Genomic DNA, 12644 nt, shown 5'->3' on the forward strand with positions numbered 1-12644 from the left:
ACTTGGCCCTCAACTTGGCCTTCATGCCTGTTCTCGGATTCTCTTCCTCGCTCTCCTTGGATGCTTGACCCCTGCGGGACTTGCCTTTTACCTGAGGGGGAAGGCAATAGCGATATCGCTATTGCCCCCTCCCTTTTCCTCAAAATATGTGGCCTTTGGCGGGCGCGGGCACCGCCCCTTACTGCCTGCCACGTCATCATCTACCTCAACCACCATGGGCTCCACCGTCGCCCTGCCTCGCCGGCTACGCCGCTCAAAACTGCCACCGACGCCACTGTCATGCCGCGCGCAGCGTTCAGGCATACCCGCCATAGCTGCGCCCAAGCCCACGAGCTCCAAGAGCTCCTTCTCCTTGTGTACCAATGAAGGGGCCACGCCCCTGCCTATATACCACAGGTCAGGTGCTCCCGCTTTCGCCACATGGGTTTTTACCCCCGCCACGTGGCGGCTGCTTAATGCCTTGAGCCTCAAGGGCTTCAAAAATCCAAAAAACATCTTTGTTTTTTTAACAAAAAACTTTTTTTTTTTTTGTTTTGCCTGCCTTTGCCTGGACACCATTCTCTGCTCCCACCTCCTATTGCCAAGCTGCAAGGCCCGGGTGAAAGCTTGCACTGACGCCTTGCTTTTCCATAATATGCACCGCTACTCGACCCTTCCATGCCCAAGATCCGAGGCCACCAAAACATGACCAAATCATCTGCAATCGGTTCCAGGCAAGGACACCCAATCTTCCGACCTCCATATCTTTCCGCTCCGGACTCCGTTTGTCATGCGGTCACTTCCTGCAAGCTCTATATGACGTACACCCTACTCTAGAACTTTGTCGAGGCTCAGAAGATGCCAGATGGCACACTTTCCAATGTGGCCAAGTGGGCTCAGACCCGGCCCCCGAAAAAAACATCAAAGGATCATATCTTGCAAACCATGGCTCCGATCCACCATCCGAAAAGACCGGTAGGCTCCATGAATTGAGCTCTACACATCTATACCTCAAGTTCCACTTGGACCACCTTTGCCCAGCTGCTCTGTCCGGCAAGAATCTGCAAACCATCAAAACTTCAACCTTCAATAACTTGGGCTCCGTAGCTCGGTTTGATGAACCGTCTTGACCTGTCCCTTCAGCACTTCAAGCCCTTCATTCTTGAACCTCAAAAGTGCAATTTTCATCTCTTTCACCTGCTACCCCATTTAGCCCCTTATGTAGCCTTTTTTGGCCTATAAGCCGCATCATGCACACACTTCCGCTGCTACCTATGCTATCTCGTGACCTTCCTGGCTGCTCCAATCCTTTGCCATGCTTTTGCTTACCTGCATATATCTGTCCATGCCATCTTCTAGAGTCGACACACTTTGACTGCACCAATGCCACAGAACTTGAAGGAGACCCTACTAACACCAATAGGTCGCTCTCCATAAGGTCCGTGAACCAAAATCCCAACCCTAAACACCTGCTGCAAAATCACATAGGATGTCTGGCCGAAATCTGCAAGTCGTTGTTTCTGAAAACTAAGGTGCCTAATGTGTAGCTCTACGCAATGCGAATGCATGGATATGCTACAATGCAAAAATGGACGACGTACGCTCGCAAAATTACCAGATGAAGCTCGTAGGTCAAGCTCTCAAAAACCGGACCGTACACCCCAAATGCATAGTATCTCGTTTTGGGCAACACGCTGCACTTCTCCACATCGATTCTGACCACCGGTGCACGCGTAGCATCAAGATGAAGCTCTCACTCTCTCTCGTACACAGTACGCTCACTCACAGACAGTACTCTTTTAAAAATGACAAAGCTCTTTTCATTAAGGTCAAAAAGTGGTATAAATACCTTACAATGTCAAACCCTAATGTTTCAATTTTACCATCTACTCAATCTAAATGTCAAAAATGCGATACAATCTGGAAACTTCTGTAAGCCACAATATTTACAAAGGTGAAATGTCGATTTTTCTCAATAAATGAATAATTACAAAAAAATAATATTCCACCGAGCAGTCATTTTCCGTAGGGTGTGTCCAACCGTTAACAATAGAAAACCAAGAATCTAGTAAGAAAGCTAGATTACAATATAAATAAGAAAAGGTCATTTGGTTAGAGGCTCATATACATGATAATGATAGTGAGAATGGGGAGACTCAAGTAGTGCATAATACACCCCTAATGACACTTTTAATGTGAAGAAACATAATGACCCCACCTGCCTATACTCGTTTATTAAATGGATGTTGCGTTAGAATTTGGATGTCTATTTCTTTCAAGAACATAAAATGAATAATAGAGATGGCAAAATTTTGCATTAAAGAGGAATGCTTTGTTTTTAGAAAAAAGGAAGAAAAATATTATTTTTGTTCATCATATTGCACAATTTCACGCTTTCAAGGCATAAAGGCCATAAGTCGTACTAACTCTGTACCGAGGAATTTCAGAACTTTCATTGAAGACTCTATCTAGTATCTATGTTCCCGCCCAAATATGACTTTGAGTAGCTCTACTTCCCTCTTAACTTTTTCCTTTTTTCATATTTGCGCTAACCTTTCTGTTTATTCTAGTACATACTATGACTACTTCTCGAAGGCCTAGCACTACCATTGACTCTGTTAGTATTTTTAACAATTATACTATAGATGATCAAGCATGGATACTATCTTGAATAACTATTGGAAGTTGGGTTCTACTGCAAACTAGGAGGAGGAAGAGGAGGCAACGCAATGATTTTGTGGAGGCTTTCAAGGGACAAGTTAAAGAGTTTAAAGTGTGTGCACAAAGCAAGCGAGTGAAAGGGGTCCTCATACAACATGCTTTCCAGCATGCAAACTTAAGGTTGCAAATATCTCCTCCAAATTTTCCAAGGCATCGACCCAACTGTAAGTTATTTTGAGCATGTCACTTAGTGCATGATTATATTCGAAGGTTAAGTGGTGGTGGTATGTTTCAGATATTTATCCATCAAATAGAACAGATTGGCAATCAGTTGAGAGCATAGTTTCCATGCATTTATTGGTGAGAAAATGTACCAAGGAAGACAACATAAAGAACTTGCAGATAATGGAATATTCTTTTATGACATGTCATATGTGGAACCGAGAACTTCCATTGGTTGGGATCGTGTAGCTCCTTTGTCACTTCCATCCTTTGACAGCAAGGATTGGTCTTTGTCAACTTCGCAAACTAGTGAAAGCTTTAGGAATAAGTTGTTTCAGGATATACAAAAGTCCCTCAAGTATTCAATTGCCACAAAAATAGTTCGGCTCGCACTATTTATGCCTCTTGAAGTGTTTGTAGATTTTTTCTTGGATGAGCATATAAGAACTACCGCAACAATGTTCATTTGCAAGTCTGAGAGCTGTTTGGACTTTTTATATGATAATTGGGATAGGAAACAATCACAGAGCAAAATCTGTATTTTGCAAAAGAAGTCCATAATTTGCAAGTTCATTATAAGCTCTCAAAATTTCATAGTGTCGTTTTACTATTTTAGATATCATCTTCTTAGTGAGCAGCTTATTCCACTCAAACAAGATACAGAGTTTAGCCTCAAGAACAAACCTTTATCAATGGAGCTCTACTTTTGAGACAGCCTACTTACTGTGATGGAGACAATGTCAAGCACAACTCTTGCACAACTCAAGGTAGATCTTACATGTGAAGAACTTCCACTTTTGCCGGAATTGTATGCATTCAGTCTCAACAATAGAAAGGTGCTTACTAAATGGATGAATTTTGATTGTCTTTAATACATTAAGACAGAATCTAACTTTTTCTTCTTTTCAGATTCCAAGACGCAAGGAGAAAACAACATTTTGTAAGGAGTCACTCACAAATGCACTTCACTTAATTGCTTCCACTGGAAGCTAGGTCACATACCTTGTGCACGCAATGATCTTTGATGCCATGAAAACCATGATGTACTCTTTAAAATGACTAATACAGAGACATTTTGTGGTGGTCAAACAATGTTTAAAAAATATACACTTTTCATTGTCTCAAATTTTACAAATGTGTTGTTTCTGTAAAGATTTATACAAGTTATTGCTCCCTTTCCCCGCTATTGTCCTCTCCCCCAATTTGTGCCACTGGTCTCATGTCCTCTCCCCCTATTGTTGCCACTGGTCCCCTGCCCTCTCCCTTGGTTTGCTGCCACCGCTCCCCTCTCCTCTGCTCCGATTGCTACTACTTGTGCCTGTCGGGACACTGGTCTTGGGCATCCTTTTGTGTCATTCAAAATCATGGGCCTCTTCCATGGCTTCCCATGCATCTTGCACCTGTGAAGCTTTTCTCTGTTATTGCTCTTGCCATCGATGTGTAGCCCATTCCTCTAATTCTGTGGCATGTGCATAATATTGATTATTGCTTCTTGCATATTTCAAACATCTTCTTGAGTCTGATTGTAGCACTGCATCATTTTGTTAAAGCGATCCTGCGAACTCCTCAGCACTCGCCCCTTCCTCTCTTGTACGTATGTTTACCGAGATTATAATATGTTGGATGGCCATTACAGAAAAAATATCGCACATCATTGGGGGTGTAGTTATGTAATTTAAGTTCCTGTAGAAGCGTGATAATAGGAAATAAAGTAAAGATGTTTCTTCATACAAACGTTGCACCAAACAATGAAACAACATGATTACTTACCTGCAGTACATCCAAAATTTGAGTGAGGAGCAACAAGGCATTCAAACAAGTTTGCCAGCCACAGCTATAGTCATCAATGTGCGTGGGCACGGTTACCCGTTCGTGTCGAATGGTATTTCCTAGATCATGTTCTAACAAAACATGCTCTACACAGCATACAAGTTTTTTTGCGGCACTACATACATAACCACTTGAGTCATCAACACATTACAAAGAGACACTACTTACAAATGTACCCAGATGTGCCTTACATTTTTACACAACCGTGAAACGCCCTGCTTTGCCCGAAGTTTTCGTAGTAAACAATATTATCTTCAATGTCAAATAACAACAGACTCCAATGATCACTACACCAAAACCATCAAAGATGAGGAGAAAGATTCTAAATGCAACATGGGTTTTACAAGGCAAGAAAAAACTCACGATTGATTGTATGCAGTGACCAGAAAGCGCACCCATTCAGAGCCAAAAAGGAAACTCCGTTGTTCTGCAAGATAGGCGATATCAGCAGATCGATTACGTATACTTTGTTTTGAACCTCAGGGGGCAGAAGCAAGACAGCGTGCCTAACATGAATCAATGGTAGAGATTAGACTTAAGATATTTTAGCGGGTTGTCATTGCCACAAACCCATGAGTCAATACCAAGCAACTGGGCAGCTATCGAATTCCATAAGCCACCGACTTGCTTAGTATTTACCCATGTCTTAGCGGTAGTGAGCCATATAATGAACCAAGCGTGACTTATAAAGAAAAACTTGACGACTGTTGCAAAGACATGGGTCAATATCGAGCGAGTAGTATCACTATCCAATTTCATAAGCCACTGACTAGCTTGGTATTGATCCATGTCTTGGTAGTGAATGAACCAACCGTGACTTTTAAAGAGCATGAGAATTACCAAAGCAATGTTGAAGACCCCATCCGTTGCGTTGGAGTTGGTAAAACTGCGCACGCACAGGAAGTCTTGTTGATTGAGGTTGAAAATGGTCAATATCGAGCGAGTAGTATCACTATCCAATTTCATAAGCCACTGACTAGCTTGGTATTGATCCATGTCTTGGTAGTGAATGAACCAACCGTGACTTTTAAAGAGCATGAGAATTACCAAAGCAATGTTGAAGACCCCATCCGTTGCGTTGGAGTTGGTAAAACTGCGCACGCACAGGAAGTCTTGTTGATTGAGGTTGAAAATACAGGCCTGCTCTGACCTTCTAGCCAGCAGTATCTGTGCATGCAGAGGCGCTGCACTCAGCAGAACTTGCAACTCCTCTTTGTTCTCTCGCTTGATTTTCTCTATTGATTTTCTCTAAATAATTGACTCATCTGATAAAGGCTCCTCGTTGGATGGCCCTTGTGAAGCAGAGCCTTGTCCTTGCCTTTCTTGAGCTTTATCCCTGGCTGCCTCAGGCTCCTCCCTAACAGCCTTAGGGTCCTCCCTAACAGGCACAGGCTCTGGATCATTTTCCTTCAATATTGGTTCCTCCATAAATGCCTCAGGGTCCACCCTGGCTTGCTCTTGCCCCTCATCAGCCCTTACTAGCTTCGGATCCTCCATGACTTGCTCATTCTGGGGTCTAGTTGGCTCCTCCATAACTGTCTCTGTTTCTTCCATGATTGCCTCGGGGTCCACCCTAGCTTGCTCATGCCCCTCTGCGGCTATCTCAGCCTACCCATCTTTGCCGTTTCTCTCGATCGTGTCCTTCTGCTATTTATTTCAGCCCTAGACGGCTCTGTCTATTGTGTACAAGGATGGAGAGGGGGGATGTTCAGAATTTCCATGGTTCTACTATCCCGGATAGGTACTGGCTGAAGCATCCCATCATAGCAAAAACGCAACCTCCGAAGAGTATCAAAATCCCGCGGCATGATAGTAACGTGGTGTGCATGGGCAGCCAAGATATATCCATCGCTGAAGAATTCAACGAGGTAGTCTTTTGCAATTTCTTGAAGGCAGAAAGGTGCACTGTTGGCCCATTGCATGCCGACTCTCCAGTGCTTGCAAATCTCTCGCACTACTCACTGGAAAGGAAGACGTGGAATAGCCTGTTGAACGTGTCGTTCGATTCTTTGCAGCTCTTGCAATACACCTCTGTGCGCCTCATATCGGTGTCTTCTTGCTTAAGCATTCAAAGATTCACCTGTTGCCCTTCTAGGCGTGGCCTTTGCACGAGGAATCTCTACAAATATCATTAAAAAAACAACATTTCATTTGTCAACACAAGGGACTTCAGATTTTAGAAAAGGTTAGTACCAAGTGAACAGGTGCATCGAATAGATTTTTCCTTCCCTTATTCGCTTGCTACTACTGACCTCAGACAAGTGTAATAGCAGACATCACTTATATTTTCTGAGGTTAGTACCAAGCGAGCAGGTGCATCGAACAGAGTTTGCCTTCCCTTATTCGCTTGGTACTGACCTCAGAAAAATGTATAGCAAGCAAACAGGTGCAACAAAATACCAATGTGAAGGAGACCTTTAAGTCCATGTTGTCCTAACTGTCATGTCATGCCCTCCCATCACCTCCCCTAATCTAGGGGGGGTGGTACCATTGCTTATCCCTGCCACGTCTACCTCTTATGAAAATGCATGGCAGTACTCCAACCCACCACCTCAGATAGCACTCATTAGCCAGAACCCAGGCCCTGCTTTTTAGGCATGTCCATCTAGTCTAGCTACCCAGTAGTTTTCTGAGAACCTCCCTCAAGATTTCACAGAGAAACTACAAGAAGCTTGGGATAGTGGTGATACCTTTCCAAGGGACACTCCCAGAGCGCCAGCAAGACCGCATTCAGGCCCTTGGTCCTCCCCCAATGGTATCCTTAGTGTTATGGACTGACACGGCCCGATATTGGATATTGTCAACACGGGAGTCAATCCTCGAGGTATGCCGCTAGTAATTCTGCCTGCCTCAACTGCCAAACCAACACCCCCATCCTTTCCCCCTTAGCAACAACCCTTGGAAGCTCAAAAATTCTTTCCTTTTTGTTCCCAATTTTCAAGCTCCTAGTTTGAAGATCTTATTTTCTAAATGCTATGCAGGATGCTAACCTCAAGGTGGAACAAATGAGGATCCACAGGCATAGAGTCTCAATCCTCAAAGACACTCTAGAAGTAAGAAGGGCTGAAGAACTGCAGGGATTTCTCATCGAGAATGGCTCTCTAGATGTTATCTATAATTGGACAAGAGATGAAGGATGAAGTTCTTGATCTAGCCAGTAAATATGAGGATCTGAACTTTGCTAACAAGCTTCAGGAAAAGATAGAGTGGCTGTGAAGGAAAAGGATTAACTTCTAATTGTTTATTGCCAGTTGTATCCCCTGGAAATTAGTAGGCTACTTTTTGTAAAGTCTGAAACTTGGCCTTTGCGTCTGTCCCTAGTGTTTTCTAACTCAAAATCCCCTACATGGGTGTTAAGTTGTAATTTTTCTTCTCCCTTTATAAATTCACAATGCGTATTTGGTATTAAAAAAAACACCGCAAAAAATAGGGTTTACCTTTCCCTTATTTTTTTAGTAGTGGCCTCAGAAAAGTATAATACCAAACATCATTTATATTTTCCGAGGTCGGTACCAAGCGAACAGTGTGCATCGAACAAAGTTTGCCTTCCCTTATTTGCTTGGTACTGACCTTAGAAAAGTGTAATAGCAAACATCATTAATAAAGACGATGGTTAGTACCAAGCGAACATGTACAACAAACAGAGTTTACCTTCCCTTATTTGCTTGGTACTAACTACACAAAATACAAGTGCACAAAAGTGTAGTAGCATACCTCTTCACTATGTGTAGAGTTCTGCGTCACTAAAGCACTGCAAAACAGGAGTAAGAGGAGGATTCGCAAAAAGGAGGAGCACTAGAGAGTAAGAGGAGATGCGCAAAAAGGGTTGGGAGCACAAAAGAGATGGTTTGCTTACCGCATAGCGTCGATGGGGGTAGAGTTTAAACGATGGGCAGCAGAGAATGCGAAAAGAGACAGAAGAGTGCTCATCTGGGGCGAGGGTATAGTTAAAATGTTTGGTGGGGGTACTGCCTCTAAACTTATAATGCTTACCTCAACGAGGGTGACAACTTCACTTATGTGCATGATTACACCCAAGATTGTGGTTGGTAAAATGTACTGCAAGGGAATCTGAGCCCATTTATTACTAGTTGTCCTTGTGAGCGCAGCCCACATGCCTTTTTTGAGTGACCGCTTAGAGTCAAACGTTGATCGCCCTTGTAGTCTCCATCTCCATCTCCAAGTAGAACAAACAGATCGCCATTGCCTTTGTCTTTTCTGAGCTCTTTCCCTTGGCCACATCTCGTGATCCTGCGTTTAGAGTTAGATGCCGATCGCCCTTGCAGTCGCCATCTCCATCTCCAAGTAGAACAAACAGATCACCGTTGCCTTTGCCTTTTGTGCACTCTTCCCCTTGGCCACCTCTCGTGATCCTGCATTGAGCGACCTCCACTGGTTTGCGTCCTTTGCTGCCAACCAAGCGAATAGAGACCTTGAGGGATACTCGAGGCTCAATATTTGCTTGGTTATGACATCAAATACAGGCCAAATTTTGAAAAGTAGTTTTGGCTTGCTTTTTCTTTCAGTCATGGGGGACCGCATCCTGTAGACAGACGTTGTGGCTACAATGGAAATTCAACTTGGGTCAGCCAGAACCAAGAGAATAGGGCCCTTTGGAGATTCTTGGGGCCCCTATTCGCCTGGTTCTGACTCAAGTGACGTCACCTATTATGACATTAGCGCACGCGACAGAACCAAGAAAATAGAGACCTTTAGCTCAATATTCACTTGGTTATTACACCTTATACATACCAATTTTGAATAGTATTTTTGTCTTGCTTTTTCTTTCAGCCATGGGGATCATAGTCCTAGAGATAGACATTGTGGGCGAGGATACATGTGAAGAAAAACTATTCACGTTCTTATACAACGCCCGTTCTCATCACCGTGCACCAGAACTATCAGGAATGTTTAATGCAGAGTTTTCTATATAGAGGATTACAGATTGCTCATTTCAGTACCTACAAACCCATTTGCAACAGTATGAGGCAGTCACTTGTGACAATTCCATGACAGTTGATGGCATGAGATATGTGCACCCAGCCGACCTTGACCATGACAAGAGTGCTTCAAGGATACTGAATCGTTGTCTAGAAAAGTGTCCCTCCAATGCACTGCTTGTACAAGGCAGGTGTGTGAAGCACTTCAAAAAGTGTCGCTTAGAGGGATTCTACCACGGGTTTGTGTGTTACTTATACTTGTAGACGGATGGTGAGTCAGAGAATTCCCAGTCAACAACTTTCGGTAGTTGTCCATTGGCACCGGAGGAAGAGGTAGAGGATGTGGAGGTTCATTTTGACCCAAAAGAAGAGCGGGTAGAGGTATTAAATGAAACATTTGATGCGGGCTTAACTCTTGCTTCTCTTGCAGATGCAGCAATAGGGTTAAAGCAAGAAAGCCCAAATAAGGAAGTGACTTTGCCTTTGAATTGCGCTCCCAGCTTTGCTATGGTGGGCGACACCCACTATGTTCTACTCACAGATATCATGCACGAGCTGAATATATGGGAGGACTACTGCCTAGCTGCAACTGCAAATTTTTGTGAGGCAGACATGGATTTGTGGATGATGATGGAGTGGACCTATTGCTAACACAACTGTCCACGACTCACAGTTTACTTTAGGGTGGCAACTAATCAAAGATACATTCAATGAAGAGAACTCCGGAGAGGAAAATTTGCCAACAAATGAGCAGTTTCAATTGACAAAAAAAACAACTCGGCTTGGAAAACATGGGTAGGCCCGTGGCACCCAGAGCTCAGGTAATGAATAGTAAGTCATTCACTTGTGGGGAAGATCGATGTTGGAAATGGACGAGAATCAGATGGTAATTTTTGTCGTGCATTTAAATGGTATTGGAGATGGCCCGGTGATAAAATATCATATCAAATTTTTTGTTGATAGGTGCTAGTGTATGATGATAGTTTCCTTAGAAGAGCGGGAGGCTCACAGCAAGGGCTTGTCATTGGAGTCCAAGGCAAGGATGTGGTGTTGTCTCCCTACATCGGGCGTTTCAACCACAAAAAGGTTTGTAGAAACAATTCAAGTAATTGGCAACTGTACTCATCTCACTTACGGCCCATAAATTCATTACTAGTTTCATGTAGATCATAATATACCACAAGGAATACTCCGAGGACAATGCAAAGTTCCCACTGTTTGCAATGAAAGCTATTACAAGATTGTGTGGTGGGCACCCCCTCCCACTAAACGTAGAAAGACTAATTCTGATTGAGAAACAGTTTGCTCTACATGTCTTTGGCATTGGGTATGGGTGCCAAGCACTCAGAGCCCCCTATTTCATGTCCTACATAGCTCACACTCTGGTTGCAGGGGTTAAAGACCCGAAGAGGTTAGATCCATACAACAAGAGATTTTTTCTGAGGAAAATCCATGCCTGATGCCCGTGGGGATGCTGCCATCAACAGAGGAACGGACTCGTCTACAGAGCGTGCACATCGAAGAGGTACAAAGTGAGCAAGAAGGAGGTGCATCGAAGAGGATAAAAACGACGGGCTCAGGTCCATCTTCTCCCGCTTGTGACTCATGATTGTCGCCACCTCGCATGGTGCTCCCCGCATTTGAATTTCCCCAAGCCATCTATTTATTCTCTTTGTGGATGTGTTGTAAAGACCGTGTAATTTCTGAAGTCTTAAGAAGCTCCTTCTGCTTTGCTCTATGAATTAGTCGTCTATAAGTCCATTAGTGTAACTCTAATAGGCTATTGGTCTTATCCTTTCCTCCCCCATGTCTAGCGTGCTTAAAATAACCTGTTCTTGCCATGTAGTGGGTTTTTTTCATGCCTTGCGTGGACCATATTGATAGTGAGCTGTATGTCTTGGCAAAATATGGACCATGACTGAACAATATGTGCTGCATTGAAATAAAACAAAATGGTCACTAGAGTATAATTTAAAATTTTGTTTTGTATAAGTAGAATGCTAACCGACCATGTAATGTGTGATATGTTGCCCACCCCACCCTGTAAGGTAAGCCTTCTTCCAATCCAGCAAGGCTGCTTGAAATGATGTGGGCTTACTTTGGTCCCAAGAATGCTGCTCAACGTAGTGGAAAATTTTATCTAGTGATTTCCACACGTTCGCCTTGTGATTCTGGATTGCCCCACCACCAGCATGGTCTTTAACCACTTATGTAACTGCAAAACCAATGTCTGAGAGCACTCCCTCTAATGCTTTGATCACTCTTTTTGACTCACTCTCTGGCTTTAATGTCCATGCAAAACACATGTACAAATGAACCACCTTTTCAATTATTCTACAGAGTGAATGAAGTGTACAGACATGAACTCTACTCAGAGGAATATCAAACACTGGCCTAAAAGTTTTATCTTGAAGATGTTTGTTGGGAGATCTATTCCATTGCACACTCTCAAGAGATTGTGCATCAGCCATGCAATATAAGCATGGATTTTCCTTAGCTGTTCCGTGTGTTATGTTGTACATACACTTAAGAGTCTTTAAGGCACCTGTCATGTTCCATTCCACTGTATAGTCACCAAATCCTTCCACTGAAAGAACGGCTCCGTTTCTTTATTCACTGATATTAGAAGGAATTTGGGTTTGACTAAAAACCCAATCAAGGATTTCAAAATTTTCCTTATCAACCTGCAGTGAAAAATGAAAACACAAAATCAACGATCAAATAATCAATATTTTTGTTATTATAAAGTATACCTGAAATTATCCCAGAGTTAGAATGTTGTTTTCGGATTGCACACTGACTTACAGAAATGACCCATTTGTTTCGAGTCAAGATAACGTTTACCGCTAAGGATATAGCTCAAGTCTTCATAAAAGGTGTTTTCATGTATCATGGTTTACCTCGAGGTATAATTTTTTATCGTGATGTAGTAAAATTCACCTCAAAATTTTGGAAAGCCTTATTCTCGGCTACAAGAACTTAGTTGGCCTTTAGTATTGCTTCTCATCCTCA

This window comes from Adiantum capillus-veneris, chromosome 21 (assembly GCF_014529385.1).
Source record: "Adiantum capillus-veneris isolate H3 chromosome 21, ASM1452938v2, whole genome shotgun sequence".
NCBI lineage: Eukaryota > Viridiplantae > Streptophyta > Polypodiopsida > Polypodiales > Pteridaceae > Adiantum > Adiantum capillus-veneris.